Source organism: Pinus tabuliformis, chromosome X, assembly GCF_031772625.1.
Source record: "Pinus tabuliformis cultivar Carrire ecotype Pingquan chromosome X, CPIR1, whole genome shotgun sequence".
In the NCBI taxonomy this organism is placed as follows: Eukaryota; Viridiplantae; Streptophyta; class Pinopsida; order Pinales; family Pinaceae; genus Pinus; species Pinus tabuliformis.
In genome coordinates, this window is record NC_142308.1 from 422,072,918 (window position 1) to 422,097,151 (window position 24,234).

General features: G+C 37.0%; 1 pseudogene; it reads left to right on the top strand.

Moving 5' to 3' along the window:
* The first annotated feature begins 22,452 nt into the window (after positions 1-22,452).
* LOC149140380 (arabinosyltransferase RRA2 pseudogene) lies at positions 22,453-23,326 on the top strand (annotated as a pseudogene).
* Positions 23,327-24,234: the final 908 nt, after the last annotated feature.

The following is a 24,234-nucleotide window of genomic DNA, read 5'->3' on the forward strand; positions in this document are numbered from 1 at the left end:
ATAAATGCCAACATAACAGATATGTGGCCTTCAATTCAGATTAATTTTGAGCAGGAAGAACTTGTGCAAAGATTCAAAACAACAATACAGAACACAAAGGAAGATTTGGAGCACAGACCAGAAGAGGCACAGAATATTATCAAGTTGTTGAATTCCAAGACAAAGGAGGAACTTGAAGACCTGAACATTCCAGACAGGACAACAATGGTCATGGAGGTGAAGAGGGTCTTAACAAAAATGAATTTGATGATACAGTTGTAGAACAAATGTAAATACCTTGAGTTGCATCTCAGGAGGTTCAACATAAAATATACATTGCTGCAACAAAAGGTTTACCTACTCTGAGGAATTCTAATGGAAAATTGATCCCATTAGAAAACTACCAAGAACATCTATGCAATATAAGTGTTGATGCTTCCAAGTTTATAAAAGCCAAAGGAGTTATTAGTGGAGAAGCATTCATACAGGGAATACAGTCTGATTTGAATACTCAATAGAAAATCCACCACCTTTTTGTCAATAATCCAACTTTTAACACTTACACCGAAGTGGATGAAAGGTTCAGAAATATGGTTAACTTTTCTATCCCAAGTGAATAAAGGTGGGACCCATTACTAGAATTGATCTAGTGAAGTGTAATTGAAGCACAAAACTTTCAGCATGAGAGGAACAGTATTTGCAGAGAAATAGCTACAATCATCACCGTATTCCTACATAGCCTCAACAGCGTAGCAAATTTCAATATATTTTCCCTATTTTTCATCTTCTATATCTAAAATATTTGTGTCTTTAACATATATTATTTTGTAAATATGTTTTATTTTGAAATCTGATCTGAGATGTAATAGTTTCCTATAAATATTCATAAATCATGCTTAGAAAAGTTTGGAACTTATATGAAGAAAGGAGGCCTTTTGACGTAAGTTGTGCATGTACTGAAGTGACCAATTTCATTAATACAGAAAGTTTGTTCCATGATTCCTCTGTCAAGCAATTAGTGATGCCTCCTCTCTTGTGAAATTTTTATTTTCCCATTTTTCCATATGTTTTTCTGTCTCTATTGTTTAAAGATGATTAAGGGCTAAATTTATTTAAATACATTATGCTCTAGCTTATAAACAATATTTATGTTTTCACTCTAATATTAAGTATTGAATTCATACTAGCATGCTCTATATTTAATTGAATCTAAATCGTTTCATCCCATTCACTCCACAAACATTCTAAATATCCAAAAGCTTGCCTACCTTGACTTGTTACATATGTTCTAACATTTTTGTATTTGATCACCCCAAGACTCGTGACTCCATGCCCAATGGACTTTCCCTGCAGTTTTCAACCAAAACTTTAAAAAACAAAACTCGGAACTCAATAACTAGCCTAATATCTTAAACATAAAGAGAGATCCCTCTCTAAAGCTGGAAGGGCTAGATCCCATTTTTGCAAGTGGTTTTGTGGTTACCTCTAGGTTTCTCTTCACAGCCTAGGGAATAACACCATCCACAAAAGCTGATATGTCTCCTTTATCTTCTAAACATGAAATAAATACTAGATTATTTTTCAAACCTGGTACATATAGAACATTGTGAGATGAACATTGTTACCAGATTCCAGCTCAAGGACTCCTTTCCAATTCCTTTGACTACATAGTTGTGATTGTCTCCAAGATCTACCCTTTAGGATAGCCTCTTGTCCATCATTTTAGTAAGATTTGCATGATCTCTAGTCCTATATCTTGATGCACCACTATCTACCAGCCACATATCATCATTAGCTGCAATAGAGCCTATTAGAGCATAAAAGTAAAATAAATATTTGTCACCTTTAGGTTTCTTTGGATGTTCATCTTCAACATTAGCTACGGAAGCATGTTGTTTCCCCTTTCTCTTTTTTTTATTGGCCATCTTAGGACAATCCCTCTTATAGTGTCCAAATTTATGACAACCATAACAATGAATCTTTGACATGTTGTTCTTCTTCTGTGGAGGAGGGGATCTTCTTCCTAACTTCTTATGTTGAAAGCCAAATTCTTCTTTCCTTTACTATTAAAACAAACTACAAATTCTTTAGAAGGTTCTTACTTTTTATCTCTTGACATAAACCTTGATTCTTCTTGAGCACAATAGTTCTATAGTTTTTCAAACGAAGGAGCTTCTTTCTAGCTACTTATACCTGTTGCAAATGCATCTCGTGATCTAGGTAGACCATTCAATGTTGCAGTCACAAGTTCATTCTCAGAAATAGTTTCTCCAGTTTCTTGAATTTTGTCTTTTATTTGTGAAATCCTTATGATGTATGAAGAAATGGTGTCATCATTTTTCATCCTTATATCACGAAGCTCACTCTTCAAGCACATGGCTTAACCAACATTCTTGATAATGAATAGATTAGTTAGGGCATCATACATATTGGAAGTATCAAGCTTTTCAATGTAGGGAATTAGATGATCTCTAATAGAGTCCAAAATAAGACTCATGGCAGTGATTTCATCCTCCTTAAATTTTTCCATTCTTGCAATATCTGCTAGTTCTACAACATTTCCTCTCACAATATCCAAAACTTTGTTCTTTGCAAGAATAAAGTCAACTTTGAGTTTCCAAGCTCTAAAGTTTGAGGATCCTTCCAACTTGTTCTCAAATCTCATATAAGAAGCCATGAATGCAAAACAACAAGGACTTCAACAAGAGTTATCTCAATGTAGGGTCTCTTCTAAGGTGATATTTGTGTTTCTTCTTTCACCAAAGCTCTGATACAATGTTGATTTTCTAAGTGCAATAGAGATTAGCACAACATCTCTAAAATAATGATAATTACTTTCGATGTTGATCTTCTTTTAAAGTATTCCAGTATATCAATCAACAATTATACTTCTGAAATTCAACCATACAAGAACAACGGACATCACAATGCACAAAGAGAAGACAAGATTTACCCTGGGAAAACCCATAAAGGGGAAAAACCCAGCGACCTTTTCAATAGAGAAACTATTTTATTCAACAAGAGACACACCTAGACCTATGATCCAAAACTTCTCTCTGCTTGATTTGACCCAGAATTTTGACCCTCTTACAACTGCCAAAATCCCAGAATTTGGGCCCCCAACAATTGCCCCCCAGAAATATGTGAACTACAGAGGAGGAGAGAGAGAGTTTATCCACGCCTGTGAGTTTGAGAGAGAGAGAGATATCCAATTCGTCCATCTTTTTGTCTTTCTTGTCCTTATTGATCTTCGCTAGGATGCCCAAAAATTGTCTTCTCGAGAGAGTTGGAATTGGTGGTGGAAGAATAAACTACTTTTATATAGTGATTTACTAGGTCGAATGGGTGTTTCCCTTGCCTAGGTTGACTTGACTAGCAGGGAGGCCGACTGGGAGCAATGGAACTTCTACTCAAAATATATTTTTCTTTTGACATTAGCATTTAAATAAGCTTTACAATCATCAATATAAATACATGAAGTGGCCAAATATACATTATTGAGACTAGCCATAGTTACAAAATTTAACAAAAAACAATGTAAACTTTGAAATGGGAGCTTATAAGATTACCTGTTTTTTGAGATAGCAAAAAATTCAATTGATTTTGAAAAGTGTTGATTCAGAATACATCTTCTTTTTTAACATATTTTTGACACTTTAAATTTTCTTATATCCTTAGTATGCACAATTTTTTTTTAAATCTTGTTTATTTAACAATTTTTAAAGTTCTTTATTTCTCTTCTTGTTTTTCGTCCTAGGATGTTAGCTTTTAAAGGGTTTTCCAAACAAATATTTTTTTTGTTTTTGTTTGCAATGTTTTTTATAATGAATTTTTTTTTTAAAAATAGAAAGTTATAAAACACAAAAAAAACTATTAAAAAAATGCAAATATTTCAAAACACACATAAATAATAATAATAATAAATTTAACCCAAAATTAAAAGTAAAAAAAACAAACATTCAAATTAAATAAAAAACCTATAAAAAAATGTTATAATAAAAATATAAAACATATAAAAAGAAAAAGAAAACATAATTATAAAAAAAAAAAACACATAATTTAAAAATAAAAATATTATTAACATTAAACTTTAAAAATTTAAAAATATGGCATCTGGGCTTAGCAGACCGATTTTAACAATCGTCCTAGGCCCAAGGCCGATTACGATTCTCGTAATCGGCCTGCCAAGCCTTGTGCTGTTGGGCCGCCTTGGCAACTCTGCACAGAGCCACCAAGGTGCCCAACCTAGAGGTTTGGGCTGGCCAACCGCTGGGCTGGGCGGCCTTGGCGGCTGCGTGCAACTACCAATGCCGCCTAGCCAAGCAGCGAAGCGGTTCTGGGCTGGTCAGTCGATGTCACCAAGGCCATCCAGCGCAGCGGCCCAGAGCTTGGTGCCATATTTTTAATTTTTTTTAATGTTAAAAATACTTTTTTTAGTTATGTGTTTTTTTTAATGTTTTTAAACTTTTTTTAATTATTTTTTTTTTGTTTTCTAGTTTTTTTCAGATATTTTATATTTTATTATATAATAATTTTTATAGGTTTTTTAATTAATTTGAATTTTTTTTAATTATTTAATTTCTTTTTTTTACTTTTGGATTAATCCTTTTTTTTTAATTTATGTGTGTTTTGAAATATTTATATTTATCTTTTTATAGTTTTTTTAATTTTTTGGTTTTTTTAAATAATTTTTACATGTTTTTTTTTAATTGTTTATATATATATGGTTTTGTTATGTTTTTAAATATTTTTATGTTTTTGTGTTTGTTTTAAAATTGTTTTTTTTTTTTTAATTTATGTTTTATGTTTTTACTTATATTGTGTTTTTTAATTTAATTTTAATGTGTTTTTTTTAATTACTTCAAATTATTTCAATTTTAGCTTAACATTCTTCTCCTTCTTCTTTTCTTTTCTTTTTTTTGTATATTTGTTTGATTTTTTTATAGGTTTTTTACTTTTTTTTCCTTTAATGTTTTATCTTTTAAGTTATTTTTTTTATTTTTTTGTGTTATTTGTTATGCTTGATTTATTTTTTTGTCTTTTATGTATATTTTTATATTTGTGTTTTTTTTTGCCATGTTTTTATATTTGTTTTTTTCGCTATGTTTTTTAATTTTTATATGTTTTAATATATATTACTATGTACTTGTAATTTTTTTTGTGTGTTTTTTTCTATATTTTTATTTACTAATATATTGTTTTTTTAACTTTTTGTGTTTTTTATTTTTCAATGTTTTAATTTGTGTGTTATTTATTTTTTTCATTTTTATTATTTTCTTTTTCCTACATGGTTTCTATGGATCATAGACTAGTAACCCAATCTCATTATGTCTTAATTTGATTGTTGATTTTAAAGTTTTTGTTATAAAGGATTGAGTCTGCCCTCACAATGTGTCAATTTCATGGTTGGTATTTAAGTTTTCATTACAATGGGTCGAGTTTGCTTACATTGTGTGTAAATTTGATGGTTGACTTCTAAATTTTTGTTGCAATGTGTCAAGTTGTCCTAGGCTAAGATTTTAAAGTCGTCATATTTTTAACATTTAAAAAAGAAATTACTCCTCGTATAATGACTCTTTCATTCAGGTATTCATTTTTAAATGTTTTTTAGTCATAAATTTTTTCCATAATGTCATAGTTGAAAATTTGTCAAATTTTTTAAATTTTTCGACATTTCAGTATTCCAGCATCAACATTTTTCGTTTTTTAGGTTGGTTTTCATTTTTTTTTTTGGGTTTTTTCACTAGAGTTCTCGTTTCAAAGTTTACGTTGTTAAAAGGAATGAATTAAGTCATAAGGACCTAGTTGCAAGAATGATTAAATCAAGAGGGAGTTGACATTTTTCTTTTTCTCAAAAGATAAGTATTTTATATATTTCTTCCTTGATTATTACTATTGTTTTTTTACTAGTATTTAGTCTTTTGTCTTTATATCCTTTACGTGGTTATCATTGTTCTTCCATGGCCTCCTAGTGATGATTGCATGTACGTGTTAAAGAAGCTTTGACAGGAAATGGAAGAAATAGAAGAACGAAGCAAAGCTAGTGACTATAAGACTTGTGTTGAGATGAAATTTGGACTCAAAGCCGAATTGAAGTATGTCTTGATCTATGTCGACTAGAAGTAAGTGAGATGAAATGGCTAGAAGCACAGAGTATATGATTGCCTCAATAAGAGGGAGGAGTTTATGAAGTCAAGTACACTTCTGTTAAAAAATTATTTCTATGATTTATGTTGGATGCAAAGATTGTCTTTTGTGATGAAAGAAGTGTACATAAGTGCTACCTCAAGTTTTTGAGGTACATGAAAAAGTCTTATACTTGTAAGCATAAAGAAGGCCTTGTATAGGCTTATCAAATTTGATACACATGGATTGGTGTATCAAAGTTTGTCTACTATCGAAAGTAGAGGAGCTCGTGTTTTAGAGGGAGTCACATTAACCAGAAGATTTGATTCTGAGATGCCAAGGAACCCTTGTTTTTAGCTTTAGAGGAAGTTGACCTCTGGATTCAAAATGAAGGATTTTCTATAGTTGATGCACTTCAATGACATCAGTGGTAGAGGGAGTATCTTGTGTTACCACTGAAGGATATATCATATTCTTATAAGGAGCACCAATTTTGGGTGACCGAAAAGCATCTGTGATCCAGTGAAGGGAGCATAATAGTTTATGGTTGAGTCAAGATATGTTGCTCAACATGTGTTGGAGTACCAACATGCTACAGTTGGTGATGGATGATTTGAGAAGTACAACTACAGATTTAGGTTGGGTAGAAAGTGCTAAAAACAGAAAGAATTCTTCAAGATGTTGCTTAAGTTTGGACTCCATTATAATTTCTTACATGAGTATGAATAATTCATTTATTGCACTCAATATGGCAGAAGCCAAGTATATTGCGGTTGGATTGTCAAGTTGAGAAGTAGTAGGACTTCAAAAGTTACTTGGAATATTATCTTGATCAAGTGTTGGTGATGATGATGATGATGATGACAAGTCGATGCACATGGTGTTGAAGGGAGTTGTGAAGCTCCAATGCATCTCCATTGCAATGCAGATTGCTAATATTCTTACACAACCTCCTTCTAGAGGGAAGTTTGTGCACTTCTGCGAAAATCTTGGGCTCGTGGAGAATACCTTTAAAAAGAGGGAGAGTTAATGAGACACCATTATGGATGGAATTCTCCATGTTTCTTTACAACCTTGGTTTGAGAATGGTCTGATATTCTCCTTGAGTCATTATGACCTTGGTTGGGGAAGTTATCCCTATGTCATTATGACCTTGGTTGGAGAATGGTTTGACATATTATATAGCATCATGGATTGACATTCTTCATGTGTCATGTACTTTCACCTGACTAAGGAGGTTATCCGTATGTAAATTACATACGCATCATTAGGAAGAACGGTCTAGTGGAATGTCATTCTCCCTATGTCAAGTAATTTGACCTAATTAGGGAAGTTATCCTTATGTCATGTACTCTAACCTGATTGGAGAGAATGGTCTAGATAGGTCATACTTCGTGTGTCAGTGGACCACTTGATGGAGTATGGTCCTAGAGGTTGTATTCTCCCAACAAAGTTCTCTGATCTCTTTCTAGAGTGAGCTTCCTTATCATTGATTAGGCCTCTGGGTTTCAGCTAGACTATGTGTATAGTTGTTTGATGGTGAATAATGAAGATGTTGATGCTGGTGATTATGATATCGAGGATGATGCTTATCTTAATCTTGATCTTTCCTTAGAGAATTTGTCAACTTGATACTACCTTGACAGCCATTATGAATACCTCCCTAGCTAAGAGGGAGCATTGAATTTTTGAAGCTACGACTGGTCTTCAAAAATTATATTTTTATCATTGATGTACTTGAAACAATAAAATTATTATTTGTCTAGGATGTTCTTCATGTTCATGTATTTTTCAAATGTAAAAGGCGTGTTCTTCATGACCTTATAAAGGAAAAATCAAATTTATTATTAATGATATATGGCTCCAACAAGTGTCCAAGTTGACCCTCCTAGGTTCATGTTGGTTTGCCCAAGGAGACACCCATTCGGTCCTTTAAAAGACTATATATTGAGTTACTCATCCTCCTTCAAGACACTTTCACATCACTACATTTTAATATATATCTTTGTAATCAACAAGAAGGCAAGGAGGCTCAAAAGAAGAAGAAGAATATATCTTTGTTCCCTTTCTTAAGTGATTACAAGAAGCTGAGATCAATCTGAGTTCATGTGGTATCTTTCTGAGGTTGATCCAAAAATTCTCTGTGGTAGAATTTGTGATCAATCTAAGCTCTTTGTGGTAGAAAAAGAGATCGAAGTTCAGCATTATACAGTGTTGTGGCAGACCTATATCTGAGGTGCAGTGCAATCTCCCTTTGGTAGAGAAAGAGGCCAAAGATTAGCCATTGTATAGTCCTGTAGAAACCCTACATTGAAAGTGAAGTGCGAGCTCTTTGTGGAAAATAAAGAGGTTGAAATTAGGCCCTAGTTCAGACTTGAAGTAGACTTTTACCAAGAGAATTTATGGACAACTTGTGGATGTTTTGATTTGGAATTTTTGTTTAGGATTGACTTGCCACTTGTTGGACTATAATCTTGGTAATTTTGTCTATGAATTTGGTATCTCCTATTGAATTTATTCTCTAAGGAAAGAATTGTTGCTTTTTTACCCCTCGTAGGTGGCATGCCTCATAACTCCTCACAATTGAGGATAAATGAATTTTTGAAGCTAACATTAAAATCACATCTAGTGGACATGACGGTTTAACCAAAAGATAGGTCGGACCCCAAGCAAAAAGATAATGTTTAAACTCATATAAGTTGTCACACGTGTAGCTCGTTTAACCGCCAATAAGTTTTATTGTCTAAGGTCAATATCTTAGCGGTCAAATGTGGAATATTACTGCAATTAAGGCGCTCTAGACCTACAGTCATAGAAGGAATATCTTTTTGGTTTAGAAGGGTGAGACAATCAAGGTATCTAGGGTTTGTTCTTCTGGCATTCTCTTTGGATACATATCACTTTTGGACAGTGAATCAGAAAGAAAACAAATTTCCCATTTTGGGAGATGATCTTACTGCATAGCTTAGCAGAGACCAAAGAAATGGTAGTAGAGGAGGATATCTTCAGTAACCTGTATATTTTTCTTCCCAAAGAAATAATAATTGTGCGAGGTGTTGACTCATACACAACATGACGCTTCCACAAGTGCGGTTGGCCTAATAAAACATCACAAACTTAAAGAGGAGCAACATCACACAACACTTCGTTTGTGAAGGGCTTGATGTTGTAGGGGAGGCGACACTACTGGCTGACGCAGAGATATTGTCTTTGGTGGAGCGACTCAATGGTGTATGGATGCGTGGTGTGGTCGGTAGGCCCAACCACTTGGCAATCTCTGTGGATATGAGTTCTTTTGGCTTCCATTGTTGATAATGAACTATAGTGGAGAACCCTTCATCGACATTTGTGAGTGGAAGAGACACTCCCCCTCCTCTGAATTTTCATGCTCAATCTTCTGGACCTTGGTGGTGGCAACAATGGCATTGGGTTCTGCATCAATAATCTGCTTTCCCTTGTCATTCTCCTTATCAGGTTCTGACTCAAAATCAGAACATGCATCCGACTCTTAAGCTTTTTTTTTGGGTGGGGATTTTTTGGAACTCACACCATTTTCCTTTCTCCTTATTTGTCTTTGTGTTGCTATTCTTTGCTTATGGCTTCGATGGATTATCTTGGGTCAGCCCACCTTGGCTCTATCCTTTTTTCTATAGTTTGGAGGTGCCTTTCCACTGCTTCAGGTTCGCAAATTTAAAGTCTCACTTCCTTTGTTTAACGTTCTGTTTGATCTTGAGAACATATTGGTACACGACGCCAAGAAAGGAGATGTCCAGGAACTCCATTTCTTCCTGGATGTATTTGTGCATACATCCATAGTGCTTGAGTACCAAATTTTTCTCAGAATCCATGATACCTAACTTCGTGTGAATGGTATGAAAAATATTTGTAAACTCTGGCATGTTTTGGTCCTTTTCCTATCGTAGTGTAGTTCATTTTATGTACTTATCTTGTACTTATCTTCATATCTCCTGACAAGGTAATATTTTTCCTTGATGACACCTCAAAAAGAGTTCCAAGAGGGTGCGACTGAAAATGGTGAGGGTTCCTCCTCATCCCTTTGCTAACAATAAGATCCCACCAGTATTTGACACGGGTGGGTGACAACGTTTCAAAATCTTTCATACTTGATCCATAAGCTCAAAGAAAAATAAATGCCCATGAAAAATATGATCATATCAATACAACTTCAATATGTTCTTCAATCATCAATTTGCAACATCTTCTTCATACCAAAACTAAACTTTTTCATGCGCTCCATAAACAACAAAAGAAATATGGCCTCTTATCCTAAAAAAATTGGTTTCATGACTTTTCATGTCCCCCTTTCACATCACAAAAACATTCTTTCTCTTTCCCCTTATTTGAAAATTAATTTGGCCCTCAAAAAGACCCACAAAACATTATAAAGATTAATTTTTCAATAAAATGACCCTATCGAGTTGATAGAATATACCTTTCAGATACATCGTCTACATAATGCACCTTTCAATGTGTGCTTAACAAAATGCACTCCGTTGGTTCACCAAAATGCACCAATCCGATTCAAAAAAACTCTTTTTACATCAGGTAGTTCCAAACGCCAAAAAGTATTCAACCTTGGATTTTAACCCATGACTACAACGAAGAAAGACAGGCCCGATACCACTCAGCTACATGCTATGTTCACATAGCAATCCTCTGCAAATTGTGTGTGTGTGTGTCGTCAATGTTCTGTCCATGAAAACATACTACCAACCAGACTCAAACGACTCACCGCAGACCAAAACAGGGCCAACACGAACTCAATTATGTGTTAGTTTTCATAGCTTGGCCATGCAATATAAGTGTTATAAAACAACTAAACTTAAACTCGATCACCATATAACTACCAAACAAACTCTAACATGTGACCATCAGAGACCAAACATGCCCAACACCAAAACATTTATGCGCTAGTTCACATAACTCAACCTTGCAATACAAGTGTTATTAAACAATAGACCTTGTGCTTGATCACCATAGAAATTCTAGCCAAAATTGAACTTGTAACCACCGTAGACCAAAACATGGGCCCAAAAATATAGTCGTTAGACCATAGTCCATGCCTCATGCTCGATCACCAGACCACGGGGCTTCAACGCAATGTTAAAAGATGAGTTACACATGTATCAATTACCTTCAAGCACACACTGCATAGATCCAACTGACATGAGGATTTGGTATATATATATATATATATATATATATATATATATATATACCAACCATTTGTTGGGCCAACGAGATTGTTTGATCACAATTTGTGGAGCTAACTCATATGACCATCAACACATGTGACCATAACATCACTAGGGGACCCCTGAGGACTATGGGGTTAAAGTTCTATTTTCCATATGAACTCACTAAGTGACTGAGACCTTAGCTATCAATGGGAAACCTGATGCTAACATATGCATGCAATCATTGTTCCCATGTGGCACCCTTTGAGTGGTGCCATGTGTCACCTAAAATCAACCATGTTGGACACTCAATAATGCCTACCTGATATGCCATGTGTCCACGTCACCAAGGTGCCACGTGTCTAGGTTCTACCACATCAACCATCTCTACTTCCACCTCATCAACCATTTCTGCCACGACAACGATCTCTTCTTACACCATGTAAAAAATGTGTTATATTGGACCTACAAGATGCCTTGATTTTTCCACAATAACCATCTCTGCTTATGCCATGTCAATTAGGTAATACATTGGACTCGCCACATTACACAGATAGACACATCACACACGTGTTGCGCTAAACTCACCACATCACATGGGTATGCCATTGGATACATCACAAGTTTATGTCAGTACCATATAAAATTCCCCATAATATAATTATTACTCAATTATGGATGGGTTGGACCCTTCTTGGTTCCCATGTGGAACCACAACACCATCCAAAACACCCTACAAGTTAAATGTCATGCAACTTTGTCCATCCACAGTCATTAATCACTCGAGCCAAGGACTAACTACCTGATTCGTCATCAAAGATGCACATTGGTTAATATATTTAGGGTTGGTCCCTTTTATTCCATTATAAACATGCTTGACTTGAAATCAATGTTTCTCCTTACCTAGTGGGAGTTTGACCAAGTGTCATATATACATAAATGTCTCAGAGAGCACTATCCAACCAAACCATTTTCAAATTTTTTTGTTAAAAATAATTTTGACAAATGCTCAATAAACTTTAGCCTATGATTTCATGTTCATATTGGTCTTTCTTCTTATTTTGAAGGAGTTTGACCAAGCATAGTAAATTGTTTGAAATCTCTCAGAGAGGAAAATCCAACTAGACTTTCTACATACTCATTTGATCATCATAACTTCAACATCAATGATGTGTCAACGAATTCTCAGTGAGATTTCAAAGGCACTGTACCTCCTTTATCATCCAAGACATCATACTTCCTTTGACATCAATAACATGACATTGGTTGTCATCAATGACAACACTATGTCCAACAAATGAATCACGCTCAAAGACACAAATGGAGAACAACTCAAGAGATATGCCACTATTCATAGGATCCAACAACAATACAATTGAAGACACCACTCAAGCAAAGGACCAGCGTAATCATGTGCATATTAGCAGCACAAGCAGTATTAAAAGAGGAGTAAAGAATTAGCAAGATGATCACAAAGTCAGTGGGAGCAAGGAAGGAAACTAGGATGAGTTGGATAGCGCTAATACATCAGGAATTCATTATAATCCTCTCAAGGGATCTACAAGCAGTAATGGAATAGGAGACAAGGATTAGCAAAGAGACGAATATTTTCAAAGCGAAACAACTTCAGAAGAAATGCTTCATTAAGACAATCCCACTCACCCAAGTATCAAAATACATATTTTGGTCATTATTTTTTGTGTAAAAGATTTGGACATAAAGAAAGGGATTGCAGGACCTATGCCAAGAATCATTATGTTAGAGATAGAGGTTATTATCATACCTCTAGGAACAAATATATGGGAAATCAAATGAAAAGTTACAACAACAAACAATATCAACCATTTCTACCATTATTCAAATTCAACAAAGAATGATACAAATGTCACAATGTTGGGCATATAAATCATGACTACAGAATTGACATGAAATGTCTCCTTAAACAATCCAAATAAGAAATTATTTCTACCAAGCATAAATGAAATATCTCAAAATTTTGGAGAAGAAAACTAGAAGAGGCATAGCCAACTTTGATTGCTCAAGGCTCAAATCTAAATTGTTAAACAGAGCATGTGCCTTCACCTTGCAAACTCAAAGCCTCTTCCATCTCTATTATTTTTCCAGCATACATGATCAAAACTTAAAAATTAATGCAACAACTTACAGATATAATCATAAACACAAAGATGCAGCATAAAAACACTTCATTTCATTAATAGAAAAATATTGAACTATGCTTACAAATAGAATGGAAATAAGATAGCTCAGGCAATGGTAGCTTATCTCTGAGAAGAGATGTGGCAGCTACATGCCTCTCAACCATGTTACAATGAGGCTCAAGGGCCTATTTATTATTGGAAAACATGAGAAAACCCTAAACAACCAAAACCCTAACCCCAGGAAATGTAACACCAAGAGTTTGTGGGCCCCATTTGGGTTAGTTGGGCAGCCAACTTCTCGGGGTCGTAACTTGGTTATATTATCTTCGTTTGACTTGTACAATACCTTGTTGGAAAGGTCTCACCGAGTATTACAAGTTTCACCTAAGACATCAGCCAATGGTTATTAGCCTGTTGTGAACCCCAAAAAAACGTCATTTAGGGGGTCAAAACTGCTCCTGAAGTTCAGGACCCAAAAAACTACTAAAAATAGTAAATGATGAAATGAACAAGGAAACAGATGAAACTGACTAGGGGGTCTACGTGGAATAGGTGAGTGGCCACCAATTCCCAACTGGATCATTCCTCCCCCCTTAGGAAGCAATGGTCCCCATTGCGTGCAGAGCCTCCACGAGGTGAGGAAATTTATGTTGAACTTGGTCCCTGGTGAACCACTCACCCTCATGAAGGTGTTGGCCTGCTTTGACAGCTCGATATAACTATATCCTCTGTTGGCAAGTTTTCTTGATCTGAGTGTCCATGATCTGATCAGTTGTGGTATGTTCCATGTAGTACGGGTTGAGCTTTGTTGGTGTGAGTTGTTCTGCAATGTCAAATGTGTCCAACAATGGTGGAAAGTATGGCCGAAGGCAATCTACATTGAACACTAGGTGCAGACCAAGGAATGGTGGGATGTTAAGCTCAAAGGCATTGTCACCAATGGCCTTGGTGATGGTGTATGGCCCATATCGGAGCAGGCAAAGCTTGCGGTGGGGTCCAGCAAGGCACTCCTTCTGCAAATGTAGCCAAACTTTGTCACCCACTTGGAACTTGTGTGACACTCGATGTTGATCATGGCGCTTCTTGTACTTAGCATTAGCTCTGTCCAATATATCATGGACCTATTGGAAGATGTGTTGAATGTGCTCAATGAAGTTGTTAGCCCTTTCAGCTTCGGACTGAACGTGAGCCGAATCTACCTAAGTGGCTGCAAATGGTATGGCCACATCAATGGGGCATAATGGATGAAATCCCAGCCCTACCTGAAAGGGGTTGTGTCTTGTTGAGATGTGGAGAGCTTTGTTGTAGTTGTGTTGGACATAGGGGAGACTTTCATCCCACGTGAATGGATGCTTCGAGTTGTACATGCGCAGAATGTGTACGATCATCCTGTTGACAACCTCTATTCAGACATTAGTTTAGGGATGGAAAGTCGTGGACTTAGTAAGTTTTGTATCTAGCATCGACCAAAGACTTAACCAAAATGCATTCAAGAATCTGTTGTCCCGATCTAAGACAATGGACTGTGGGATGCCAAAGTGTACCCACACTCGCTCAAAGAAGAGCTTAGCAGTGGTCTCTGTTGTGATACTCTTCTTGCAGGCCGCCATTATGGTCATCTTAGAGAATCTTTCAACGATCATGAAAACGCAATCATTGTCATGCTTAGTAGAAGAAAGGCACAACATGTAATCCATGGAGACAGATTCCCAGGGCTGGCTAGGAGTAGGTAGAGGATTATACAAACCTTGCTTCTTGATGGTTGGTTTGGCAATGGCGCAGGTGGTGCAGGATCTAATGTACTTCCCAACATCCTGACGAAGTTTCAACTAGTAAAAATACTTTTGCAATACCACCACTATTTTCTCTACTCTGAAATGTCCAGTGAACCAACTGTAGTGTACCTCCCAAATCATCTTGGCACGCTCACTTAAAGGAACACAGATGTGTCCCAAGTGACATAATAGTGCATCCTAAAGGTGAAATTTTGGAAATTGCTTCCCTTCGAGGAGTGTCTGGTACATGCTACCGAATTTTGGATCACTCTTGTAAAGATGCGGCCACCTTGATGTCTCATGCCCACAAGAGTCGAGCACCTTGATCAACGCCATGACCGATGGTCGGTTAAGGCAATCAACGACATTATTAGTGCTACACTTCTTATACTTAATTTTCAAATGGAACTGTTGTAGATAGGCAGACCATTTCTGATGGCGATCGTTCTGCAACTTCCCTTGTGTCTATATAAACTGTAGAGGTCGATGGTCTGTGTGGATGACCATTTCCTTCCCCAGAATGTAATGCTTCCATTGATGATAGACCTGCATAATGGAATACATTTCTTTGTCGTAAGTGGGGTACTTTCGGACTATTTCTGAAAGTGTCTCACTGTGGTAATCCACTGGATGCCCATGCTAAGTAAGAAATGCACCAATAGCATAGTCAGAGGCATCTATCTCAATCTCAAATGGTTGTTGAAGGTTTGGTAATGTGAGAATTGGTGCAAAATACAGGCGATTCTTCAACTCAGATAAAACTTTTTGTTGGGTTTCTGACCAAAAAAACTTTGCCTTCGCTCCACCCTTGGTGAATTGACTTAAAGGCCAAGTGATATGACAGAACCCCAACATGAACCAACGATAGAAATTGGCAAGACCCAAAAAGTTGTGGAGCTCTGTTAGAGTGGTTGGGGTTGGCCAATCCTGAATGACTTATATCTTGGATGGGTCCACATGTACACATGATGTATCCTAGATATTGAACCTTGGTCAGGCCAAAGGTGCATTTCTCCAAGTTAGCACATAGCTTGTGTTGTCGTAGGGTTTGAAGGACCTGTCGAATATGGTGGAGGTGCTCTTCGCAACTCTAGCTGAAGATCAAGATGTCATCTAAATACACCACCATGAATGCATTGGTGAAGGGTCACAATATGTCATCCATCAGTCTCATGAAGGTTGCAGGGGCATTCGTCAATCCAAACAGCATGAACAACCATTTGAAAAGGCCCTCCTTGGATTTGAAGGCAGTCTTCCACACATCATAGGGTTCAATAGGCACCTGGTGATAACCTGACTTTAAGTCAATCTTGCTGAAATATTTGGCCCCTTTGAGTTGGTCCAGAAGGTCATAAATCTACGAGATTGGGTACCTATTCTAGACAGTGGTCTTTTTCAACGCTCGATAGTCAATGCAGAACCTCCAGGTCCCATCCTTCATCTGTACCAATACAATCGGGCTCCCACAAGGTGATGAGCTTGACCTGATGTGCCCTTTCTGCAATAGTCCCTGAATCTACCTCTTGATCTCATCGTTCTCTAGAAAAGAGCGTTGATAGATTGTTCCATTGGGCAGCGGCGTGCTCGGGGTCAAATCGATGGAGTGCTTGACCTGACAATGTAGAGGTACCCCTGCGGATGAGGCAAAAATATCCCTGTACTCCTCCACGACCTTGTCCCTCTATTGTTGTTGTGCAAAGGAGCCCTACTTGCAAGTCGTGGCCACAACCTTCTGCTTGCCCTGGGGGCGAATCATAAGGAAACAAATTTCCCTGTCTAGGAAATCATCTTACTGCATTGCTTTGGAGTGATCAAAGAGATGGCAATAGGTGGGGCTACCTCTGATATCCTGTATAACTTATTAGCCAAAGTAATAATCACAGAGTGAGGTCTAGACTCATATACAATGTGTCACTTCCATAAGTATGGTTGTCCTAACAAGACATCACAAACTTCAAGAGGAGAAACGTCACATAGTACAACATCTGTGAAGGGCTTGATGTTGTAGGGAAGTCGACACTGTTGGCTAACGTGACAATCTCATCCTTGGTGAAGCCACCTAATGGTGTATGGTTGTGGATGTGTTGTAGTATTTAGGTCCAGTCGTTTCACGACCTCTACTGAAATGAGGTTCTTTTGGCTCCTGTTGTTGACAATGAATTGTAACGGAGAACTTTTTACCCACATATGTGAGTGGAAGAGTTGTCCCCCCTCCTCTGGATCTTCAAGCTCAATCTTATGGATCTTGGTGGTGGCCACAGTGGCACTAGGCTCCGCATCAATGATCTACTTCCCTTTGTCAGTTCCCTTATCAAGTTCTGATTCAGATTCGGAACTTACTTCTGATTCAGAAACCTTCAGCTAACCACTAATGACAGCTTGGCCCAACACTCACTTTTATTGTGAGTGGAGATCTTATGGAACTCACACCATTTTCCTGTGTCCTTCTTCGTCTTCGTGGTGTTGTTCTTTACTTGCAACTTTGGCGGGCTATCCTAGGTAGCCCCGCCTTGGCTTGGTCCTTTGTTTTGTGGTTTAGGGGCGCCTTTCCCTTGCTTTGGATTTGTAGATCCAAAGTCATGCTTCTTCTTTTTAAACTTCTGCTCAATCTTGACAGCATACCGATACGTTGTGCCGAGCGAGGAAATGTCGAGGAACTCCATCTCATCCTGGATGTACTATTGTAGAAAACCATGGTACTTGAGTACAAAATGTCGCTTAGTATCCTTGATACCCAGCTTCATGAAAAGGGTATGGAAAATATTTGTGAACTCCGGCACATATTGGTCCCTTCCCTGCCGTAGCGTGGTCCACTTTATGTATTTGTCTTCATAGCTCCCGACAAGGTAATATTGTTCGTTGATGTCGTCTCAGAAAGAATTCAAAGTGGGTGCAATTTAAAACAACAAGGGTTCACTCTCATCCTTCTGTTCACAGTAGGTTTCCCACCATTCCTTGATATGTGGGGCGGCTTTGAGAAATGAAAAAGTAATCTTTTGTTGATTGGAAAAGTCATGAACTGAAAAAATATCCTTCCAATAGATTTAACCATTTATCTACGGTGTCTGCATCGATCAGGCTTTCGAATATGGGAATATTGAAGTTAACTTGTACCTTAAAAGGAGTGGTGCCTCTAGAGTGGCTATTGGATGAAGATGCATCACCTATGGGTAGTCGTCGAAGGATCTTGGCAAAGTTATCCATCATCGCATCCCTCTGTCGCTTGAGGGCTTCCTCAAGCAACATTTTGAAAGGATATCCTACCCCTCCGTCTTTCTTTTCTTCCACGATGGGAGGTCGTCGGGTTTTGTGAGGTTGATATTGCAATGGTTCAATTAGCTCAAGCCCTAACTCCTTATACCCTGACCTTGTTAGGGACATGCAAAGAAAAAAAGAGAAAGAGCAGACCGCTCTAATACCATTGATTCAAACTTAAACAAGAACGCAACAACTTACATATATAATCATAAACACAAAGATGCAATAGAAAAACTCTTCGTTTCATTAATAGAAAAATATTGAATTATGCTTACAAACATAATGGAAATAAGATAGCTCGGGCAACGGTAGGTTATCTATGAGAAGAGATGTGGTGACTACATGCCTATAAACTATGTTACAATGAGGCTCAAGGGCCTATTTATTATTAGAGGACATGAGAAAACCCTAAACAACCAAAACCCTAACCCTAGGAAATGTAACACCAAGAGTTGGCGGGGTCCATTGGGGTTAGTTAGGCAGCGAACTTCCCTGGGTCGTAACTTGGTCATATTATCTCCATTTGGTGTGTACAATACCTTGTTGGAAAGGTCTCGCTGAGTACTACAGGTTTCCCCATAGGCCCTTGCCTATGGCTATGGGCCTGCTGCAGACCCCAAAAAAACGTCGTTTAGGGGGTCAAAATTGCTCCGGAAGTTCAAGACCCGAAAAACTGCTAAAAATAGTAAATGCTGAAATTAATAAGGAAACAGATGAAACAAACTGGAGGATCTATGTGGAATAGGCGGGTGGCCACCAATATCCATCTGGATCAATACAAATGGCCAATACACAAACCCAGTCTTGTGGCAAAGTCCAAGGATATTTTTGATCGAAGGGTTGATGACCTTCGAGTTTACAGCATGGCAATACCAATAGTTGATGAAGGCTATATTGAAGGAGGATATTGTTTTTGAGGTTGATTGATCATGTGGGAATATTATTTTTCGTTGAGAGGATGTTAATCCTATCACACTCTAGTGATACGTTATAGGATATTGGAAAAATATCTTGTGTGAAAATGTAAAGACACCAGTGGAAGTGTATGATACTCCAAAAGATAAAGGTTCTCCCGGATGAATATATATGTTGGAAATATTGGGGGGGTGAATTAGTATTTAACTTAAATTTAATTAATTTTGTAATTTCATATCATTAAATATCGTTAGCACAAATTAAATCAGATAATCAGCAACACATCACATCACATGAACAATACATAATAAAATTTTAGGCGGAAACCCTTTTGGGAAAAAAACCACTGAACACTTTCTAATATAAATGATGAGTACATTGATTTATCAGCTCCAACTGAAGGGAAGCACCAACTCCTCAGTACTTAGATAGAAAGCATTCAATTTTATCATGAAGCCCCAACTCCATAAAAGGATGATCCAACACCTTGGTTTTAGAAGCTCCAACAGGAAGGATGCTCCAACACCCTGGTTTCACTAGCTCCAACTGGAAGGATACTCCAACACCCTACTAGCATCAATCTATTGCCCTAGCACCAACCTGCCACCCTAAAGCGTTCTCAAAATCCAACCTGAAGGAGACTTCAATCTCCACATTGCACCACCCTACCACCCTGAAAATCAAGGATAAAAGAATAATGACTTGTGGGCTATCTTACCTGGGATAATGACCCACTTACAATAGATTCTATTCACTTACAAATCCCTTCATTCTTGTTTCTACTCATATAAGATGATTTTTCCTATATTGATACATTCTCATATCATAGATTATATGAAATGGTGCTCAGATATGAGCTCAAACATGCAAAACAACCTTCAAGTCTGCCCCTTGAATTATGACATATCTAATCCAATTAAATGATGTTGTAGATTTGAAATTTAACTTGTAATACACAAAGATCCTTAATGAGATACAATTCAACAAAAAAAGACAGATTCTAGCTCATACCTCAGATATCAACATGGTACTTGGAAGATGAATTTGAACATTGTATATATGTCTCCTTGGTCATTGTCTTGCTTCATATATGACCAAAGTTATTCCCTAGGAAGTGCCTTTAATTAGCCCTTAACTTCTGCTACAAATTTTAACCAATATTACACTTATGATCAACCCTTCAATATATGTTTTTATTTTGCCTTGACTAGGGACTAATTGGCCCTTAATCTACCTCTTTCAACAAAGATTACTATGGTCGAAACTTGCCTCTAATTAAGGTCCAAAAATGGCCCTTACACTATGGCCTTTCTGGCCTTAAACTCACCCTTATGCGTGTGGCCCAAGCAAGCCTAATTCATCCTTCCTCCTATGGTCGGAACAAATCAAATGTGACCCTTATCCTGCAACTTGATTGAGCCCTTTCGCAACAAAATTATATCATCTTTTACTGTGTCATGAGGGTTCCTAAATTCAGCCATTTTTTGTGATCTATTTAGACCTAAATTTGGCCTTCTTCTATGGCCAAGAAAGGGTTCCTTCTACAACTTAACATAGGCCTATCTGTCACTTAGACACGCCCTTCTCTTTGTGATTTCCACAGGGCTATTGCATTTGTACAAACAGACCTCAGATGCCTTAGGAATGGCCTCAAGGGTGGGCGGAAAAGTGTCTCGTGGGGTCATAATTTAACTCAGATATGGCCTCAAAATAGGCCTCTAAACTTTCCCTCACAGTCCTATAATATACCCTTAATTATCCCTTAAACAACCATGATAGAACTTTGTCCTATATAGCGAATCACCACAAAAAAGATGAAATTGTTAGGTACATGTTATATTCTTTCCACGACTAGCCGGGCGTAGCAGGGGAATCACAAGGGGGGTGGCATCCCCCATATCAAGGGGTTTGCAGGGGGGCGGCAACCCCCCCTGTCGGGTTTGTAGGAGGGTAGGCCTACCTATGGTTTTGTGCATGGGTTTTGCACATGGTTTTGGCCATGATGGTTTTCTGCCCATGGTATCTTGTAGATCCGATCAAGGAACTACGATTATGTTCTAATTTGGGGTTAATGGATTGGGGTTTATGGATGCTTCGACATGAATATATATGTGTTGTAACATTGAAAGAAATATAATGAAAAATCAATCTGGTAGTCCCAGTTTTGGGATCCAGGGGAAATCTCTGTGTATTTGTTTTATATTCTTGTCATTGTTTATTTTTTGTTTTTAGAATTCGTCTGCAGGTAATTTTTATACACGGTTAAAACCTATAGAAACAATAAAGACCAAACACCCTAAAAAACTCAACCCTACTCCAGATCAACGTGACTCCTCTTGGGCTCATAAAATTTTAGAGTGATTTACAAATTGTTGATGCAAAGAAATGACAATTTTGGAGGGAAACCGAGTGCCATATATAAACATGAAGGAGGGGCATAAAAGGAGGATCGACCTACCTTTTAAACATGGAGAAGACCTGAGCTATAAGTACCAAATTAAATTCATCAATTCAATTTTTATGAGTTAACCTTAATTCCCCTTTTGACATAATTTTCAAAAATAAAAATTCTTTTTTAAGGGTCGACTTGATCAACAAAAAATGTGATATGGAGACCCTTTTTCAATTGCCAAGACTCATGATACTTCCTCAAAAATCAACATAACCATTACTTGATTTTATGAATTTTTAATGCCAAGTTTGGTCCAAGACATCATTCAGATTTTGGCACCATGACCACACTTTTGGGAATTCAAATTTGAGAAGGAATATCTCCTCAACCATGAGGATTTACGTGATGTACCACATATGGATGGAAAGGGCTCGACAAGAGCTATCCAACCGTCACACCATTATGCACCATAACCTGATCCACTACATCCATAAACCTCGTTCGATGTCAGATGACGATGATGATCTTCATTGAAGCTTCCATCAATCGATTATTCTCTGTTTCAATTTGCAGGATACTTGAGACAACCTTCACACACTTGACATCAATGACAACTCTCCTTTGACATAAAAAATAACCCTACCACCACTATCAATTTCGACCTTGCACAGATTCTTCATAAATTTGAAGTAGACAAGGAGCTAATTATTGGTCTTACTAATTATAATGTGAAGGAGATGTTGGAATTATGGTCTGACAACATTAAAAGAGTAGGGATTACCAATTATCTTTTTGCTGCATTGGATGAGTCCATTGTAGATTACTGCAAATATAGGGGTGTTCCATGTACATGAGAGATCTAGCTAATGTTATATCAAAAATTGTGGGAAAGGAAAGAAACAACCGTGCAGTTTTAAGCATGAAATTCCATTTACTGAGAGATTTTTTGCAGCTAGAGTACAGTGTATTACTCTCTGATATCTATATTGTCTATCTACATAACCCATTTAATTTTTCTTTACAGGTACCATGATGTTGAATAAATGACAGGTGGACACTCAAATATGACTACATATGGGTATGATGGTGTCTCTAATGATCTTTCGATGGGTTGGTCTTGTTATGCTCACATAATGAGGATTTGGTTTTTTAATTATGGGTTTTTCTACATTGGGCCTACCATTCCTTCAATCATGCTTTTCGATCAAGTTGTAGATCAAATTTCCAAGGAGAAGGCTTGGTGTCAGGCAATCTTTAACAAGTTGTTTTTTTCCCTCTCTGATTCAAGCCATGAAGGGATTCATGCCTCAAAGCGAGCAATGGATTATTATTTCTCTTTTTGAATAGAAAAGCATTATTTACAAAATTAAAGGAGGAGACAGAAATCCCCTTTATAGACTATGCATTATTCATATCAATTATCATTTTAATAAGCTTACTAGAATGAAGGTCATTATCTAGTATTATGTTCATTAAAAAAAGGAATCTCTTAAACTTTTTCCTAATGGTCCTGATTGGCGATGAATGGGAAAGGTTTTGTTGGAAGTTAAGAAACATGAGAAGATTTGTATTCTCATATTTTATTACCCCATTTTTGGCAATATCTAGTGCCCACAGTTAGGTGGAAAGTCCATTATATTTTTGGTAGTAGAGGCCATCAAACAAGGAGACTACAAGGATATTTTAAGTCTTAATAAAACTATAACACATTGCCCCATAAGCAAGTTTGAGGTTGACATTGTTACTAACAAGTGTGCTTTGAGTAGTGACAAAGGCAGGAGACTATTTCTCCCATGCAGAGTACAATTCTATGAAGATCAAAATACATTATCATTGGTTAATCAGTTTATAAACAATAAGTGGATACAATTAGCTTGTCCAATTCCTTTTGATGAGGCTAATTTGTGGAAGGGTGAAATGGAAATGAGTTGAAAAGTCAAAGTTATTTACAGTTCAAAAACATTAGTGCTTTAATCGACAGTGTTGGATGTGAAAATTGTCGGATGTGGGAAAAGTTTCAAATGATTGATTTTGGAACAAGTCGGGTTGATCGATATCTAGATAAAAGGTAGTTCAAGGGATAGATAGAAACAGAGAATCCCTGAGCATATGATTATGATATTGTTGCATTGATGTGCGCCTTAGATAACAAGTCAAAAGTATAAGCCTATTTCTTGGGAGGATTAGGAATGAAGTTTGAAAATGATTTTGTTTTCAATCTAATCAAGTTGACAACCATGGGAGATGAATACGATGATAATATGGGTGTTGATGTGACAGATGATGATATCAATGATCCTGAATTTGTTGTAGCCTTGAGATCGATTGGGTGGAAAATTGAAAATTCTAAAGCATCATTGTTTGTGGATGACTAGAAGGGTCATGAGAATGAACGAGATGCATAAAATCTACATTGTAATCTTCCCATTGAA